Source organism: Mastigoproctus giganteus, chromosome 7 (genome assembly GCF_048544385.1).
Source record: "Mastigoproctus giganteus isolate SK-2022 chromosome 7, ASM4854438v1, whole genome shotgun sequence".
Lineage (NCBI taxonomy): Eukaryota > Metazoa > Arthropoda > Arachnida > Uropygi > Thelyphonidae > Mastigoproctus > Mastigoproctus giganteus.
Window position 1 is genome coordinate 21,140,257 of NC_143581.1, and position 21,410 is coordinate 21,161,666.

A 21,410-nucleotide genomic window follows, 5' to 3' on the forward strand; every position below is an offset into this window, starting at 1 on the left:
TGTAACTTGTGTTAAGATAGCTTTGCGTTCTGCTAAGAACGGGATTTCATTGGCTTTAAGAAGTTTAATCCCTCTGTGTTGTTTGTTAAAGATTGCTGTATTCCTGGAAAACGGTAGCAGAAGTAATTAGTTGGTATTACAGAGCTTCCATTCATTTCTTACACTTTCCAATTACTGTTTCCCGAATTACATGTCACAGTGTGGGACATAAATTCGGGAAATAGTAATGCATACAAGAGGTTACTTGACAGGTAGAAAACACTGATTTTGACGGAGTAGGTAAGAAGAAAGCAGGCCAGGAAGGGACGAGGAATGACCAAGTTCCTTTCTACGAAAAAAAAAAAAAAATAATAATAATAATAAAATAATAATAATAAATAAATAAAAGAAGAAGATAGAAAAATTTCTATAGTGGGATGCAAAATACTTATTACAGCTGCAAATACCAACCTCATCATGGGATGTCTCTTCATCGATTTCAAATATTAAGTATCAAACTTGGCTTTCAGATAAAAGTTGTACGCAATTTCCACATCGGACTACCGTCAACAATTAGTATGTCTCAAAAACATATGGAGTACCCATTTAAATTAGTCTGTAAGTTCTCCCCATAGATTCCTGCAAATTTTGCAATGGCAACGGCTACAGGAATCGCGCACACAGAATACTTACCAATCCATTGAAGTTCTCCATATATATTAACGTCATTGACGAATGAATATCAATTTTAATGTTTATGTTTGCAGATGACACAAGAATAGCAGAGTTGTTAATAACAGGAATCAAAACATACTACTGCAACAAGACCTAGAAGAAATAAGCAGATGGTCTGAGAAGTGGCAATTGAAGTTTAATATTGATAGAAGCCTTAACGAATCCGAGTGGTCAAGTGTGAAAGTGCAGTAATGCACATGCGTTTGAGTGCACCGTGTTTCAAAGTCGCGTGTCTGCTAAATACGATTAATTATTGTATTCAGTATTCATCAAAATAATTAACTGTAAATCCCTTTGATATTGGTCATACCGTAGTATAAACAAGAACATAAATGCTGTATATGGATAGAGTAATCCAAGAAAACAGCATTTGGGGAGCACCACACTCAAGGTGGTGGAGAACGAAAAATACATGGAATTATTGTACCGTCTGGCATGGATTTCTCGGAGCAGTGCAGACATGTTGTTAGGGCTGCTCGTGGAGTTGTACCAGTGATATATATGGGTCCAGAAGGGACGAGGAGGTCACTATCCCATTGTATAAGGCAGTGGTTAGGCTTCATCTTGAGTACTGCATACAGGTCTGAAGGCCTCATTTCAGCAAGGATGTGGATCTGTTGAAACGGGTGTAGAGAATAGCAGTAACATTAGTTATGGACACGAAGGGGTACTCTTAACGAGAAAGACGTTCTGTATGCAGCTCCTGGAAACTAGGTACCTGAGAGGAGACGTCATTGAAATCTTTAAATGGATTGAGTAAACTAAATACTGATGACATTATCACCCTTTCTTGGGTAAACACAGAAGGGAATATAAATGAAAAGGGATGACTACAGGATAGATGTACGAAAATTTGCTTTCAGCCATAGAGTAATTGATTGTCGAAACAAATTTCCATTTTGTGTTGGGGAAGTGCGCAGTCTGAATAAATTCAATGAACAATTAGGCCAATTGTTAGATGTACAAATGAGAGGGGTTTTGAGGGAGGTAACTGATGCTGTATAGCTTCTTTTGCTTCCTTGCATCATTTGCTACGCTATAGCTCAGCAACCAATCCTGGCGTTGGAACGAAGTAATGACCAGTTTTTCATAAAACGTTAGTCGCCTTCCAGTGTTAAAGGTATGGTTAAGTACTCATTGCGTCTTCAGAAGGATTGGTTAATATGCCTTAGTCATTCTTTAAAACTGTACTTAATCATAATCTGAATTTGTAACTGTAAATAAGCATATATTTAATCCAGGTGAGAATTATAAATATAGATTAATCTGTAAAAAGTTATACATACTGTATTTTCATGTGGTCCATAATTATTTACCTGAATATATATTTAAACACATTATGTAAAATGTAAATGTTATCATGATCTATTGTTAATTTAAACTTCCTATCTTAATTCTTAGGTAAATCCATATGTGAATCTCGCATAGATAGATGCATTTTAATTTTTACCATGTCTTCCTTGCCGTCAGTCTACTTAAGGACAAAACCTTTTGTTTAAATAAACGGATAATAGTATGTCCCGAGGATGCCGGATTTATAAGGTTCTACCGTATGTCTATTTCTGGGTTATAAGAGCAAGCTTCTGTATCAACAACTGGAAATGCCCATGTAAAACAGGATAGTACTACTTTTCAGATACTACTATCAGTACAGTAGACAACCATTACCGTTAATTCTAAAGGGATGATAGTACTTAAAATGTGTTGTAAAAGGAAACTGCAAAGCTATCTCTGTCGAGTTCACAAAAAAAAAAGTATAGTATACAACGGGTATACAGTAGGTGGGCCGACTATCATCAGAAACACTAAACAGGATGGGATATGATGGTCGCTCAGCTGCTCACAAGTTCAAGCTGTTGCCTCACTTTAGCTAATTCTTGTGGGCACAGAGGAGAATCAGGTTTAGCCTTGGATAATCTTGAAATATATGTGATGTATGTATCTATTTTTATAGGGCGGAATCTGGAACATTAGTTCATCTCCACCTTGTTTCACTGTTAAGATACAGGACTTTGTAGAAATGGCTGTTTGGCTACCCGGAATTCGCAAGCCGGAAACGCACCACTTCGGAATGGTAGACCAGGGACTACCAAGCAGCAGCAGAAGAGAGGGACGCCAAGAGCCGAACAAAGTTCGAGCCCAAAGACATTTGCAAATTTTTTTTTTTTTAAAGAGAGAGATAGGGTATCTCAACAACTATACAAAAAATTATACACTGTACACAATACTAACCTCAACATTTTGAGGTTTTCAAAGTAAACAAAGCAAGTAATCTCGTTAAATTTAAAAAATTAACATAAATATCAAAAATTAAAGATTATAGACAAGATCAAAGAAAATAATCAAGGAAAGATGTGTGATGACTTACAGTTTAACGTTTACAGTATATTGATTGATTTATTGTAAACTCCACTGACCTGGTGGTCGTGCCGGAGTATAAACAAGAACTTTTTTTTTTTTTTTTTTTTACTAAAACGTTATACTAAGACTTTGGGTTCCCCAATAATTTTTAAGAGTATAAAGGGGGTCCTGAGACTCAAAAGGTTTGAGAACCGCTGCTCTAGGAACTTCGATGTATCCCCAGTGTAGTTCAGTATTGATATCAAAATGATCTGAGCCTATTTCTGTGTGATTGTTTTCGGTATATTGACTTTTGCACATGGAACCATGGTTGTTGTAGTAGTCTAAACAGTTCTGACTTTACATGTGTTGTGGGAATTCTGTGGAAAAGGACACGTTGGAAGATAAATATACTTCTTTGATGCACCTTATATTTCGTTCCTCTTCGCTTTAGTCGACAACTCAATGGATCTCCTTTTCTTTACAGTGTCGATCTACTAGTGATATTCCGGCTTATGTTACCCATCTTTGGACAGTTCAGTGGAAAAGTTTGGCGTAACTCAAGCTGTTGCTCTTGACACTGTGGGCGATGGTAAATGGCTCTCTGTCTTCTAACCTCTCCACTAATGCTGGTGTTCCCCAAAGTTCAGTTCTTTCGCCCACTTTTTTCCTCTTGTGTATTAATGACCTTTCATTGACCGGAAATCCTATCTATAGTTTTGTTGATGATAGCACATTGCATTACACCTTCCAGTTTGCGAAACCTTGCCCTGCACAAACAGCTTCAACTTCTAGAATATCCATTACCAGTTCCTTAAATGTTGATATCCAGGTAATTCTCCAGTGTGAAAAAGATAACTTAGTTGATTTCAATCCTCCTAAAACTCAGACCTGTCTTATATCTGGCAAAAAGACTTTTCTACTCCCGTGCTTAGCTTCTTCTATGACACTCCGATTTCTAGGCAAGATCATATATATTTATTGGAGATTACGCTGATGTCAAATCTCTCTTGGCATAAGCAAATTACAAATATTGTTTCCTCTGCATCTAAAAAACTGGGTTTTCTCTTTCGCTCTCGGCGTTACTTTTCTTCCAAACTTCTGTTCACTCTGTACAAATCGCGAATCCTCCTACCATGGAATATTTTTCCCACATCTGGGGCGGTGCCCCCAAAATCCCTCTCAGACTTCTAGATTCCAGCCAAAAGAGGGCAGTTAGATTAATTGACTCATCTCTAACAGAGTATTTCCACTCAGTGTCTCACCGACGTTGCGTTTTTGCTGCATGCCTTTTTATATAGATACAATACTTCCATGGGCACTGTTTTTCTGAATTGGCCCCTATAATTCCGCTCTCTCTTCCAAAGCAGTCCAAACGCGTGCCGCAACCATTCAGCATCCTTTTGCTGCCCACTTTCAAACTTACAGAACCAACTTTTCTTCTTTCTCATTTTTTATTCATTCAATTTACATTTTCTGGAACAACCTTCCTTCATACGTATTTCCAGAAAATTACAGTCTACAGAAATTCAAATCTAATTGTCAATTTCTTTCATTTTCTCAACCTATGCACGGTACTAAGTATTATTGGTTCTAATGCCTGTCGTGTTTGCCATTTTCATTAAAAAAAAAAAAAAAAAACCCTCTTATTTGAGTACGCCTCAGTTCGATTAAAGCTGAAGTGATTATTAATCGACTTGTCTTATCATTCCACATAATCAGCAGCTAATTTTTGTACAATGATTTTTATCTGGCAATTGCCGTTTGAAGAGGAAGAATAGGCGGTCTTCATTTTCAACAAAACTTTATTTACTTATTTATTTTTAATATATGCAAGGTTTGTCGAATAAAGAAAACAGATAGCAAGTCCTATTATTGTAATACTGCAAAGGTTTTCATGTTTCTTTCTTTTTTTTTTTTTTTTAAGCTGTATCCCTTTCTGGTTCCAAGATGCACCTGATGTATGCTCATATTTGTAAAAGAATAAGAGAAGTTTACCTCAACATGATACGTAGAATACCTCTGTATGATACTCTCCAGAAATTAAAACGAAAACAATTAAAAAAAATCTAAAATCTAAAATACAAATTGATCTTACAAATATTGATTTCAACGTATAACTATTAGTTACAAATATTGATATAAACCTAGAACGTATTGAGCATTATAGCTCTGGTTCATACTATCAAGCTCATGATGTTTGTATGTTACCGGTTGTGGGATATATAATAAAAAATTATCGTACTTACGTTTATATTAAATAAAATTTAATATAAACTTTATTTAATATAAATAAGTACATATACTAAATAAATAGTATAAATAAGTTATTTTACGGCAATTTTTATTTTTATTCTAGTTGTGCATACTCTCGCTTCGCAGCTACTGTATTATTTTGCTTTTGTTATTACATTTTATTTTTATTTTTGTATTTTACATATCCATTGTTACTATCATTCTCTTGTGGGGGGAGCATTTGAAAGGGTTTATGGACGATGGTTTGATTTCTTTGACTTTTAGTAACTAATCATTGGATGTGTATTAGCAATACCATTGTCACCATTTTAAAAGTAACTTATTTTATAAGAAAATTATCCGTGACTTTGTGTTAGAATTACTCCGACAGTGAAATGCACTGTATAGCAGTTTGTTATGCAGTAAATCAAGTTTCTGATTTGTCCATGCATGAAAAATATATGTCGGATTGCTATTGAAATACTGGCATAGATGATAATACGAATATTCTAGCAGTGATTTATTGTGAAAAGCATAAAATGGACTCAAAATAGTCTTGCTCATTCTCTTATAATTATTTTTCATCCATGTGTGTTTTGTTAATGTCAATGATAATAATTATTTTGACACTTTCTAGTTTTAAGGCCATAATATATATATATATTTTTTTTTTACTAATTAGCCTGTACAAAGTTCTAACACAGGCTTAATCGTATTTGCATTCTGAAACGCCATTGGTAATTGTTATGCCAGGCCTCCATAAATCTTGCTTTGCGAGCTGTATTCATGGAGTGGAAAGTTTTGTGCGCATGCAGCTTTACAATTTGTTAAACATTAATGTTTTGTAATTGTTATGTTAGGTTTGTTTTCATTCTCGTAATTTTCTTCTGTTCTTATTTTTCCATGTGTTATTTATTATTATTCTTTTTTTTGTTCATTCATTGCGTGCTAATCCAGAATTTTGTCATGACTTATTACTGTTTCCTTATTCGTTTTATAGATGAATCGCCACAAATCCCCTACCTCCTTTTGAAGCCTAGTGGCATGCATTTTGCAGAATTTCTTCTCTTCTTATCGTTTTTTTTTTTTTTTTTTTAATGGAGACCGTCGCCAGATGGCAGTGATGCTGTTAAAAAGAGGTATGAGAATCCTCTCTGGCATTCAGCCTCTTCATCCACTCTTCTTCTTGAATGGCAGCTGCCGCTGTTCGGCGTCTGTTCTTATTGGCTCTAATTGTGAGAGAGGCGTATCTGAGCATATTAATTAGGAACGATGCCTGCTTGCATCCCAGAATTGTTCCCTGTCATACTATTCGACTGCTTCCGACATTGTAATGGGGCGTAGAGCCGGGGTTGCTTATGTCTGGCGCGGATCACGCAATCTGCATCCAATTCACGAAGATGGGAAGTTACAGGAGCGCCCATGGAAGAGTATTTTGAGACTTGACAAATCAAATGGGGTGTCACGGCATCCTATAGGAGCTCAGTGTTCACATTATCGTGAAAAGGCCAGGTTATAACCAAATAGAGGTGTTGTATGCGTGTCAGAGGACTAATTCTGTGCGAAACTTCATTTTTTAAAATTAATTAATTCGTATGTACTTTACTGAACGTTGTTGCCAATCTCAAATAAAAGAATTGCATTTTTGGAATTAACAGCATTAATAGTTTTTTGTATAATACATACCTAATTACTTTAAAAATCACCTTCCTTTCAGTACATACAGTCTTAAAGCGTGTTTTGATGATATCCTGAACTTACCCTTTAATTTTTTTTTTACTAAATTCAGCAATAAACACAATGATGCCAATCATCAGCATATATGACTTTAATTTGAAAACTTTTAGCCCAGAGACTTTGTCCACTCGTTGAGAGAGAGAGAGAGTAGCAGCAGCAAAGCATTAACGGAATTACCATCTGTGAAAAGCTCTACGAACTGGCTGCATTATTTTAGATTTGAAAAAGACGGATTATCTAGTTGCCTCTCCCCCCCCGCTTAATAAAATTAACAGAATATATCTTTCCAAAGGTGAATCTTTAATGCAACTTATAACCATGTTCAGACTCGGTTATTATGTTGCCGCAAGATATGCAGTTCTGCTACATGTTATACAGTTAAATTATCGAGAAGCATGAGATAAAGAGAATTTCCTTGGATTAGATCATTGGTTGCAGAATACATTTGTGAAGTTTATCTTTATCTTCGTTGTTCCAGTACCGAATGTCACTGTGAAGGAAGGTAAATTTACCTTAATCTAAATATGAAGCAGTAAAGTAATACTGTACAGACTTTTCTGAATCTTGTATATCAAATTAGTATTTTATACCCTTCAGCTACTGGCTCAGCACAAAGCGATTAGCAGTCGCAAACGCTTCCTTCCATTTTGTTATCTTTTGGAGTGTGATGACCACATTTTGATAGTGGTTGTTGTTAACGCTATTATAACCGCTGTTATATGTTCAGCGATTAACATATAATTCTATGATATGTTAACCGCTGAATAAATCGAAATTTATATATTAAAGTTGATGTATGCATAGGTTACCGAGTATGTAATTATTATTTTTTTAACACCTCTAGCCTAATTGTAAATTGGTTGCAGCCTTTGAATGTCATGACAGAATTAGCATTTAAATACATATATTTCACATTACTAATAGGAATAGATCAAAATATGCTTTACTTTTGTTAGGATAACTTTCGAAACCGAATGACTGATTGAAAAAATCCTGTTTCAACCAGTTGAAACTTAGTTTATATTTTTGATTTGCGCTGAACTTTGTGGTTATGCGTATTTTGTTAATTGAGGTGATATATTTAAAAATAAATAAATAAAAATAAATAAATAGTATTTGAGATGATTCTGGGATACCTCAAAGTAAATTCACCGAATTGTGTGAGCGGTCTTTCTACGAGTATTCATGCGACATTCAAAATTTTTCTTTCCTAATTATACTTCGAAACGCATTCCCAGAATATATTTTAAACTGTATAAATGCTCAAGAGCCTTTGCAATTACAGGTATATTCCGTCGAGTATTCTCATTATATTTAAATCTCTCTTCTTTCCCATGTACAGTTAGTCCTTTTTACCTTTGACCCGAGCAAGCTGGCTTTAGGACAGGATTCTCAACAATGGATCATCCTCAGGTAATATCACAGCTAATGGAGAAAGAAAATGAACATAAAACGTCATTATGCGTGGTATTTGTGGATTATGAAAAGGAATTTGACTCCATACAGCATAAGGCAATGTTTCGGGCACTGGAAAGACAAGGAATAGCAATCCCATACATTATGATTTTGAAGAAAATATATGAGAATGCTACCTCCTTTATTAGACTAGACAAAGACAATAGCAAATTTAAAATTGAGAAAGGTGATCGACAAGGAGACACAATATCTCCGAAATTGTTTACTGCTGTCCTTGAAGAAGCTTTCAGACGATTGGACTGGTTGCAGAAAGGAGTCAATGTGAATGGAGAATACCTAAACCATTTACGATTTGCAGATGACATTGTGATTATGATCCCGAAAATCGTAATCAGTTATGCAGAGTTAGTAAGGATTTCGGACTAAAGATGAATATGGTTAAAACAAAAGTAATGATAAACAAGTATGTTACAGGAAGGGATATAATCATTGAAGGAGCAGAAATTGAAAAAGTGGATTCATATACTTATCTTGGACAAGTCGTTAGCAATAATAATGATAAATGGCTGGAAGTGAAGAGAAGAATAAATTTCGGATGGATAGCATTCACATACTGAGGAGCAATATTCCAATTTGTCTGAAACGTAAAATAATGAACCAGTGTATACTCCCCACCATGACTTAATTAAGTGAAACTTGGGCACTCACCATTATATTAGGAATCAAACTGTTGGATAAGAAGAGAAACACATGGATTCGGCAGCAAACTGAAGTAAAGAATATTCTTATCAAAACTAAAGAACTGAAATGGACTTGGGCAAGGCACATAGTTCGAAGACATGACGACAGATGGACTAAGAAAATAACAGATTGGTACCCAAGAAGAGCTAAAAGAAAACCTGGAAGACCACAACGGAGATGAATGGCCATTGCACGAAACAGAAGAAACTGGAAAGTTGTTGGAGAGGCCTTCATGCTGCAGTGGATTGAAAATGGATGATGACGACGACGACCTTTGGCCCAGTGTAATCTTTAATTGTAGAAATGGAATTGTTACAGAGCTGACAAAAGCACAAAATCATTTTCATGATAGGACTTAAAAAATTCATAGAAATTGTGATAAAGCATAAAATTGTAACGGTTATTTGGCCTAAAAATAGTAGCACTCATTCTCCTGTAGTTATTTTCTATCCATGCTGGAATGATTATCAAATCATTTTAATTGAACACAGATTTAAGAAAAAGTACGACGGATCTTAGGTCTGTGTTTTTCTATGATTGGTTCTTTCTAGAATGGACCATTTTGCGATAGTGAATTTAAGGAATATGCTTTTAAGGCAGCCTGTCCCAAACTGGGGTCCATGGACCAGTTCCAGGGGTCCGCGAAACGTAACTGGTCAAATTATTCGTTCTATGTATAGCAAATTGATAATAAAGTTGTTATTATCTATTTATATAAAAATAAGAATATAAAGTTCAGTTGTTTTTAACATAAAAGTTTTGAATTTTCTTTTCAGAAAACCCAGTGTTCATACATATATTTACGCACGCGCGCGCGCGCACACACACACACACACACACACACACACACACACACACACACACACACAGGGGTGCGCAAACTTTTTTTGATTTTTGTAGAGGTCCGTAGATCTCAGTAGTTTGGAACCGCTGATTTAAGGAATCAGTACGTTGCAAATACAAGAATGTTTAACTGTAAAGGCTTTTCTTGCTTGTAGAAATTTGATTATAGATTTTATTTTAAAAAATGGGGGAAAATAAATCTTAATTGTTTTCAATTAAGTTTATTTTATCACATTATTTCCCTTTATGGGAGTTGCGTTTCAAAACGATTCTAACTTCTTGATCGGCGGTTTAGATTCACTAAGGTGTTGCAGTCGCTATATTTGAATTTACAATTCCTGCTTCCTTTAATTTATGTTTAATTGGTGGTATAAAATAACAGTTTATCGAAATTATGCAGCTTTTCTCAGAGAAATAGTTTCTTCTAATGTTGTATTGTTTGTTCTCTAATTTTGTAGAAATGTATATAATTAGTAAAAAATAAATAAAAACATACAAATATAATTTGTGTAGAATTTCCAGTCTGCTTGCAAACGTATTAGAAGAAAATTTTTCTAATAAATTTTACAAAGGTGCATTGAAGCTTTTGTATGCATGTCTACTATGTATACTTACCCCTCCTATATCACCTCATTGTTGTTTGTGTGCTTATAGAACTTATATTTTGCATCTGTGGGAGTGACCATTTTGCAAATCCAGTTTCCATACGTAGCGTTTTGGAATCTGCACAATGCCATGAAATGCGCTGTCCATTCTAAATACTTGAACTCCTTGTGTGTCAATTTTAACTTCTTCTGGTGCAGTTTTATGACTGTAGTATGCAAATCACTATATCAATAACTAAATAACACATAATCTGTGCTTACCTGCTGGAATTCTTGATCAATTGTAACCTTAGGTTTATATTCTGTGTTTATATGTATATAAAGTTGTGTGGTGGATTCTGTGTTCAATTAGTCACAGGAGCCGTCTCATTTATAATATACTCATGTAAAGTGAAAGTATGGATTTCTCTTTGTGTTCTAATTGAGAAACTCAATTTATGATGTTAATTAATTTGACTGCACCGTGTGTGCTGGAGTGATTAGACTTGTGGAAGTTCTGGTTTTAAATAAAGTAGTAGTATCATTCGTTACTTTAAGTGCTGTTGTCTGGTAGACGGAAAACTAACTGTGTTATTTCTGCCTTCTAACAAAATATATCCTCATAACATTAGCATTAATGAAATTTGCAACAATTTAGCCTTTGGTGGAAGGTAGCATAATGTGCATGTTGCTAAAGAAGGAACGCCATCAGACAACAGAGTTCTTGTAAACAAGTAATTTGAAGAAGTCTATTTTGTATGAGGTATTCCAGAGGTATTTTGCTGTTGTAACACATGCTCTAAATACCTAGACATACCGGTGTTTGAACGCTTGGGATAAAAATAGTTCGCACGAATGGAATGATGGTGTTTTAAACTGCAAGCCTACAACGTGTGCATTGCAAAAGCATCACAGATCTAATGAGCACCGATTGGTCGCGGGGAGAAGATATTTCACAGAAATTTAAACTTTGACGTTTAAACGTTTGATTTAAAGTTCTTGTCTACAGAGGCTCCCGAGATTTAATAAATTAATTGAAATCACGTGGGAAACTTCATTAAAAGTTAATGAAATTTCATTGAACTGCTCAAACAGAACGGGAGGATTCGATTTCTCGTATTTGACCCTTTCATACTGGCCTTAAGAAAATGCATGTGTATCAAACAGAAAACATCGTAGTGTTCCTAAACATTTCCTGAGAAGTTGTAGCAGTTCATCCCTTTTTGTATTTAGAAAGAACTTTAGGCTATTATTGATTGCCTAAAACGAAACTTTTACCAATTTTCGGATACATCGCTTTGAGATCTCTTTAGAGACTAAATTGAGGAGAAATAGACACTGGATACGAATTCCCGCTTTTTGAAAGTTTTAACGAAAGTATTAAGGACAGAGAAGAAAACTTGTGCACAGTAAACCTTGGCATTAAACCTTGGGAAGTATGTTTCTAGCACAACCAGTTCTGCTTGTACCTTGAATATTGACTGAAAATAAAATTCACGGAGGACAAGAGCTACAGGAATGAGGTCCTGAAAGTTATGGAAAAGCATCCAAACCACTAGCAGATATAAACTGGAGTGTATAAGAGATCCGGATGTTTGTGAATAAACAGGCCAGTTTGAGGTCCAGCAGTTAGCGCAGCGTGGGTGCGACGAGAAGTATAAAGGGCATATTGAACTGCTCAAATCCTTGGATGAGACAAAACCTGGTACTGAAGACATGTAGGACTTGTATCTTGTGATGACCTTCGATTTTGGAGCAGTTATGCAAGAGGTAAAGTTTGTAAATAGTGAAATTTGTGTAGTAATTGATTTTTAATTTATATTGTTTTCCTGATTTCTAGCATTTAATTTTTCCATTCCGTCATATTCGTGGCGGCTGTTTTTGGAGCAATTAAAAATTATAAGCCACTGCAGTGTGGATTTGAATTTAAAGATGCAATTATTTGTATTGTTGAAATTTCATTTTATTTTTGGCAGTAAACGTATATTTTACAGTTTTGAGGAGTATTTATTTAGTTCATAATTTTTTATGCTTGACTTTCTAAATATAACGAAGATATATGAACATAAGTAAAAATGAATTTGGTATTGACTTTTGATGCTTGTTTTTATTCTGTTTTACACAATTTCAAAACATTTTAGAGGACGTGATAAAAAAAAAATAATTATCTAATAGACTTGAAGAAAGCTTTTGTCAGTTCTTATTGACTAATAAGTGTAACTAAATAAATGTAGCAAATGTTGCTACGAGAATATTTTATTAATAAATAGGTCATTGCAAACGGAAGTTCACACAGTGTGGAAGAGGCTAGATCATGTATAGACGAGAATAACGTTTTTCGCACGTGGCTGAGTTAGTTGGGCTCGGGCGAGAGTTTGTTAGGGTTCCCCCCCCCCCATCCTCAAAATAGGAAAATCAATTGAAAAAATGCATTCAATTTACAGACACAATACTTTGATGCTTCATGGCCTTAGTTACCTTGACACAAAATCAATTGAGCAAGTAATTCCTGCACATCCCAACTTCTTATTCCAGAAGTGTATCAGTTCCACATTTTAACAAACGTTATAATTGATGTTCATTTACGTTATAAATAGGCTACTGTAAATATATATACAGTAGAACCAGGATAAGAAATTCCCGCATAAGAAGTTTTCCTATGTTTCGTTTCTTAAGTCCCAATTTCACTCCTATATATTGTAATGTATTATTTTTCCACGTAAGCAGTTTCCCTGATAAAAACTTTTCCCGCATAAAAAGTTCGTGATAAAGAATACACAGTGTATTATTATAATGACGTTTTCCCACTTAATACGTTTTTTTAATATAGAAATTCCTTATTTTTAATATTAAAAAATATTGAACAATATAAACATTTGGTGATCGAATATAAACATTTAGTGCCAAGCATCATTTTAGTTCGTAGTAAACCACCGAAGTAGGTGAAATGATATCGTTTTTTACATCTCATGTGTGAATGCCTTCACAATGAGTTGCCCTGATATTGTACTACCTCCAATAAGCAATGGTTCACCACTGAGAAGACTAATGTTACCACCCAGGCGTGGCGATCCGCCGAGAATCCAGTGTAGAAGCGTTGCCTATTCGAGAATCCAGTGTAGAAGCGTTGCCTATTCGAGAATCCAGTGTAGAAGCGTTGCCTATTCGAGAATCCAGTGTAGAAGCGTTACCTATTCGAGAATCCAGTGTAGAAGCGTTGCTTATTCTAGGTAGTTCAATATTAGGGCGAAACTCGTTGTGAAGGCATTCACAATATGAGATATCAAAATAACTATACCACCTACTTCGGTGATTTACTACGAACTAAAATTATGCTACACACTAACTTGTTCGATTAGTCAGTTTTTCGTAGTCTGATGCTTTCAGCCTTAAAACCTTTTTAGTATTAAAATTTGGATATAATGGAAGTGACACACGGTTTTGCAATTGTTTTCATCGATATACATAATTGGATAGTTTTGACCACGTGAAGCATTTGCCGTTAAGTTCTGAATTTTCTGAATTACTCAGTGGATTGTTCTCTGTCTTATTGTAATAGTGACCTTTTAAGGTATGTTGAAACTCCGAAGGAGCTCTTCCTTCCAATTTGGTAATGAGTTTAATAAACAGAATGTTAAGCAATTAGAAATCCTGTTTAAAAATGTTTCCCCACAGATAAAATATTTATTTATTTTTCTTTATATTTCTCATTCTTTCCTCTTTCTTACTTTTCTTCTATTAGGCTCGGCACCTTGTGTTAAATATATATATTTTTTATTTATTATTATTATTATTTATTATTTATTTTTTTTATGTAGAAATCGTTTATTTCGGTTATAATGCAAAACTTAATATGGTATGTCAGTTCATATGGTGTATTGTATATGTACAGGTGGGACAGATAACAGATATAATCTGTTATACATTATAAAAGCCGTTCTTGAATATATGTATGCACTCTGTTTGTTAACAATATTGGCCTCAAGTTTTGCATCTGCAAAGATAAATCACATCTTTCGAAAGGTCTCAACCGGGAATCTAGTTTATAATATTAACCAAAATTTAATCGGTTAATTTTTAAATATGAAATTAAAATAATCGATGCGTTTGCCCAAATAAATAATTGACATTATAAATCATAATATTATGTGTTCATCGACCACAGTTGAACGAGTAGTGTAATGGTTTAAAAAGTTTCATGTGTATTCAATGACTTTGGGGATACGTGATAAAAAAGCATGTCACCAGGAAGGGAATTTACTGATTAAATACACTAACCACCGAACGTTAAACTGGAACCTTGTTTTTGATCTTTATAAACGGCATTTTGCAATCCATTCGATCACAGAAATGCGGCATACCTCCGAGTAGGGTAAAATGACTAATTTGCATGTGTTGAAGTATACTACTTGTGTAATCTACAATAGTACTAACTCAACCTTTATAACACGCAAAAATAAATACCTTTGAATAGTTGACTTTTGAAAAACATCTATTACCAAATAAATTTCTTTTGCTTTCTAGAATATAAAGTTCGTTATTTTTTCTTTCTTTTTTATGTTATACTGGATATTCTAACACTTTCAGTACCTTTATCCGGACTTAACCATCACAAGAAGAAATCAAGATGGTCGGGAAATCCAAATGTAGGAGGTTTTTAAACCTCTGATTTTCACGTTGTGGCTGGAAAAATTTCGGAATAACTCGGAGGAGAAACTGCTCCCTAGAACGGCTTCCACCATTCTCCGATTGAATTTGTTTCATTATCATGATTTCCCCTTTATTGAAGTGCTGTACGGAATCTTCCTTCTTCTTCATTGTAAATCGATTCCCATTCCAACAATTCAAATACAGTTAAAATACTTTTTATTTTTAATGATATGAGCAAAAATCGGTTTGCTTAAGAAAAGAAAACGTTTATTCTAATATAGGCATTCATCTCTAATATGCAGGTCAGTCGCTACGAACTTCTCTGATAACACCTGCAAATAAAAGAGACTTAAAAAAAATCATATACTCCTAATCCTTTGTTGTTTAGACGGTGTCACCATCCGCTCACAGTTGTTTCAACTGTGTTGCTGCTTGGTTAGATATCAATTAATATCTTTCCTGCAGATTCATTCATCTGTTTTGCTGTTACTGCGCCGTTGGATTAACAAACGACAGAATTTTAAACAATTCTAAGATTAATGACACTTAATTACAAGTAATTAATCTGTACCACATACTTCTCTTTAGAAAAATGTTTTTTATTCGTAGGGAAGTAAAACGCGACTAGTGACTATTGCACTGCCTAGTAGAGATTAATATCTTTATCGGGGGGGGGGGTCCCTTTTGTAAACTTGGGTTTATCTAGCTCATTATGAAAGTACGAGTAGAAATTAGGTTCTGTTTGTGTGGGCGTGAAGCTACTTATAAGTTCATTGATTTTAAATCGAAAATATTCTTTGAAGAATATTTTAGATTTAAAAATTTGCAAAAAATGTGAAACAAATGCCCTTATGATTATTATTATTATCGCGGTTTATTCTAATTAAACTACATAAAAGTGAAGAGTTCATTTTCAGAATATGTTTGATGTCTACTCCTTTTTTGTGTTACCGTGTGTCCTGACATCTGCAACACTTGTCTAGAGTTAGTCCAGTTTCGCTCAGACTTAATCTTCATAGAAGAAACAAAGAGTAATTAAATCTGGAAATCTTTCTTGACTTTATTTTTGGGCGATAACGATCATCAATTACACTGCGTTTATTTAATGTGAAACAAAATAATTATGCAGTGTGATTTCTGTGCTGGTAGTTAGCGGATTTCAGTCTGGGGAAGAGAATTTCTCACTTTCTTCCTTTACCGGTTACAGATGGATTTATCATTATCAAAGTGAAAATCGAGGAGTATTCAGAAGGTAAGAGAACTTTTCTTTGTAATTAAAAAAAAAAAAAAAAAATTGTACGTAGACTACAAATGCTATCCTAAGTTATAAAAATGTTGCTAACGATTCGCAATGGTTTTCGTTGTGTTGCACATAATGATCAATATAAAGGGTGTCGTGATCGTAAGAAATGGTCGAATTCAACAGCACTGAAGTATGGTCGGAAATAATTTACCCCTAAGAGAAAAATGCAGCTGCAGTTCAGGGTAAATTAGTGGCTACCTGTATGTGGGAGATGCAACTTCGTTGGAAGTATAGTTCTAGATTGCTTATGAGTTCCGTTCTGGAAGAGGCAGTGCTGAAGATGAACGGTTTCTGGATGGGCAGCACAGCAAACTACAACCTATACGAACGCATGAAAGCTGCTGCTTGGAGTGACGTGCATCTTATGTTGTATTTTTCTTGGTTTTGTATACATTATTATTCATGATTATCTAAAGGTAGAAAAGCTTTTGCAAGAAAGGTGTAGGAAATGAATTGCGGAGAATTTTATTTCGACATCTCAATGAAGGTGTGTTGCTGTTTTCATTGACAAGGAAAGAAATTGTTTTGGAAGATCCGGAAACCAAAATGAATTTGAAAGCATTCAGATTCATCGCTGCTATAAAGTTTCGTTTGGGCCATCGGCGAAAAGTTTGGAACGTGACGTTACATGGAACCGACAGGAACTTATCCTCGCATATCTTCTATCCAAAGGTAGCATTGCAACACGAATAAAACGTTCAGACTTAAAATATAAAACAGAAGTAAGTGTGTGTGTGTGTGTGAGAGAGAGAGAGAATATTAAAATTTATTATTATTTAAAAGTAAACAAAAAAAATATTGAAGATAATAAAACAGATAAATCAAATAATAACATTCAGAAATTTTAAGAAAACGCAAAGGGATTTAAAAAAAAAAAAAAAAAAAAATTGTTGTTGTTTATCCACAATCCAGATGACTTCAACTGGGGCCAACCACCCAGACTGAAGGCAAAAAACGACAAGAAGTTCTCTGTTTCTGTAATGATCAATATATGCTAAGTAATTTGAATTTAAACCAAATATAGGTAATTAAAAATAGTTAAGAAAATTTAGCATCAAAAGTAAGAAATTATAAATGTAAGCATATATTAATGATCGTTTACCCGACATAGAACATAATTTTTTCTAAACTATGTTTACAAATAGATGTAGTAAAAAAAAAAAAAAAAATCTTAAAATATCTGTGCTTATGGCAGGATTGATAACGTTTTACTCTGGAGTAAAGAAAGTCCTTATCGATGCGTTGAACATAAATTCATTTTGAATTGTGACTTTGGAAAAGAGGATCTGTGGAATGGTTTCTAATTGGCTTCTTATCTGAACGTGTTAGATATACTTATAGCTCATAATGCTGTGAGTACTAGCATGTTTTAATTATGAGAAAGCATGAATTTTTTGCTAATTTAATAATTATTTGATATCCTCTGATTCCATTGCTACTTCCTTTCAAATTTGAATTATATTTAACAATAAGTTGTGTGATCTGCGAAGAAATATGCTGTAACTAATGTCTGGACGTATGCATGTTCTCATCACCTTTTCCAACTCCGATTGACCTAGACACAGTGGCCTTGCATACTGAGACCTTTCGATACTGTTTGTTTGACTTCGACAAAAAAGTCCCCTTTCCTCTCCGGAACCAGACTATTATCAAGTTAACCCTTTTCGTACGTGTACTATTGAGTGCGTCGCCTCAAACTAAGCACCTCAAACGGAAAAAGAAAAGGCCAAAAAACTGGGAAGTCCGCTGTTCCCATCTTAGCTGCGCGTGCTGCTATTGTGCTCATCCACTGAGTCTTTCTCAAGTCACCCTCTTATCTTTCATAAGGAGTGTAACGGAGGTCTGTTGTGTATCTATTCTGCTCCTCCTTAGGCTTCCGAGTGCAGGACTCCTTCCTGGCACGTGCCTATTCCATAGACATGCCACCAAAATACTAGTTCGCTCACCGATGTTTGCAATCAGTGTAGTAGATCTTTAGTAGCAATATATCAAGTAAATAGAGCACATTGTGTCTGGTTACGTGGTTCTTTCTTGAACGCTTTATTACTTTAGTTTCCTCATACTTTTTTTTCCTCTCTCTTTTCTTGTAGTCCTTGCCAACTGTAGGTAACTGCATTAGGAAGATACATTATTAAAATATTTTGTTGCTTCATTATTTTTTTCCCGTCAGCTTCCAGTGTCTTTTTTTTTTTAATTGGATTGGCCATCAGTGTGTGTACGTTTTGAACGTACTGTTGTCTTTTTTCCCTGTAAAATTATTTTATTATGGCGGATATACGTGCTTTTTGTGCCTAAGTCAGCGAACAAAGGTTTGAACAAAGTTACATAAATGAGTGAAGTTCCGTAATCATAATTTTAATGCCCTTTCTATCCTTTGAACTGCTTTCGCAGTGGTTCCTATTTATTTATGAGATTATAATCAACAGGATTAATCTAGTTAGTAATGCGTTATGCGTAGCTTATATTATAATTCATATTTATTTTATTTTTTATTTCAGTTAACTTCATTATAATAACATTGACTATAGGATATACATACATTCACATATTTCTATTTATTTACATTAGTTATCATAAGATATATCACAAAAAAAAAAAAAAAAAAAAAACAGGTGTTCCAATCATTACGAAGGCGATATATCAAGTCTGGCTCATTATGCACTGAATGATCACTGAATTATGACCACCTACCTAATACTTCGTAGGTCCTCCTTTTGCCCTCAGTACAGCAGCTATCCGACGTGGCATTGATTCAACAAGATGTCGGGAGGTGAGACCAGCCAAGTTGTGTGTAATGCGCCCAGCAATGCAGGTATGGAGGTGATTGTTGTATCCAAACGCCTGATATGCCTTTCCATAGTGTCCCACAAGTTCTCTGTGGGATTGATATCGGCAGATTTCGGAGGCCAATGGATATGCTGGAAGTCAGAACTGTGTTCCTCAAACCATTCCTGCACAACAAGTGCCCAATGGCTCGGCGCATTGTCATCTTGGAAGACACCATCGCCATTCGAGAAAAAGAGTAACATAGCGGGGGTGTACACAGTCAGCAAGCAGTTGACGGTAGCGGAGACCACGGATACGTTGATCCACATGCACCATGGGTCCAAGTTCCTGTCAGTGAAACATGCCCCACACCATACAACCGCCTCCACCGGCCTGCACTTTTGATATCATGCATGATGGATGAAGAGCCTCGTGTTGTTGACGCGAAATCCGTTCACGACCATCCACGGTGTGGAGTAAATAACATGGCTCTTCCGACCAGCACACCTTCCAGTCTTCTAAAGTCCAACTTGCATGCTCTTTGCACCAGGCGAGTCTTTTATGCCGATGAACCTTGGTTAGGAGAGGGTGCCATGGGGATCGTCTGTTGGTATAGCCCATACGTGCGACGCATGGTCATGCCAGATATTGTTTTGGGTTGGCCAATGTTGTATTGAGTAGTCAACTCTTCAACAGTGCTGCGCCTGTGTGAGTCGTCGGATCCGATGCTCATCTCTAACATCAACCTTTCGCTGACCTTTGCAATTTTGCCGTCCGGTCGTTGTTTGACCATTTTAACGCCAGTCCTGGTACACTTTAACTACGGCGGCTCTTGAACACCCCACCAGTTCAGCCGTTTGGGAAATCAAGGGACCAGCTCGTCGAGCAACCACAATCTGTCATTTATCAAAGTCGATAAATCCTTCCTTTTACTCACCACGCTCGGAATTTTACTACCTACTGAACCAGTGACACTTTATCTATGCTACGTAGGTCGACTAACTATGCATTCTCGTACCTCACTTGGTCAACGGGTCGCATTCAGTTTTCATAGGGGTGGTCATAATTCAATGATCACTCAGTGTATATCCAGTTCAGCGAACCCGATACAAACAAATCATAGGTTTTAAATTTACGCAAAAACTCAGAACACTCAGGTCACTAAAATACTAATGTCCTAGTGAATCAAAATAAAATCCAGCTCATTATAGGTTCAATTCACAGATTCTAACTATAATATTAGTAGTGGCAAATGATGCACGAAATCAAGCTTATACAGCGTCGTCAAGAAGGAAAAAAAAAAAAAAATAATAATAAAATAAATAAAAAATAAATAATTATAAAAAAATATATATATGTATATTGTGTGTGTGTGTGTGTATATATATATATATATATATATATATATATATCATTATGCTCAGACTGGCAACAAATTTTCAATTTTTTATTTCTTTCATGAAAGTATTTTCTTCTGTATTGTTTTGCATGTGCGGAGTTAAGAAATCAGCATAAAAATATATATATTTTAAAAAACGTCTACCGTATTTTAATATAGCTTATATTGAAAAACATTTTATTTAATAATAAAAAAAACTTTACAAAAAAGTTTAAAATTATAAGAATTGATACATTTTTTTTGTTATTGAAAAGAAAAATATTGAATGACATTGATCGGCAAAATACATAAAATCATACATGATTAATTATTATTTTACGCTTCTTCGCCTGTCGTTTGTACCCCACATCTGGGGTCACTCTTGTAAAATAGTCCAGCAGTAGTCAGCTAGTATTGCAGAGTTCCATTTGCCTTGGTATCGCTTCTCCATCTCTCAGATGTTCTGATGAAATCTCTTGCCATGCTCATCACTTAACGCGCCGCAATTGTCCAGTAAAAAATCAAAAATGGAAGTGAAGAAACTGTATTTTTAATGAAGTGTTGCAGCCTAATTTATGGTATGATGATCTCACAAAACTGTTTGTAGTTATTTGCTTTGTTGTTTCCCAGAAAGGTTGTTGCTACAAGTTTGAAAGCATTCCAGGCCGCTTTCTTATCACCACGGAGGATCTGGTCATTGATC

General features: G+C 35.0%; 1 protein-coding gene across 3 annotated transcripts in view; it reads left to right on the forward strand.

The window, feature by feature from the left end:
* Positions 1-21,410, forward strand: part of LOC150082631 (serine/threonine-protein phosphatase 4 regulatory subunit 1-like) — a 677,709-nt gene that overhangs the window by 158,487 nt on the left and 497,812 nt on the right. The gene's annotated exons all lie outside the window — the stretch shown is intronic.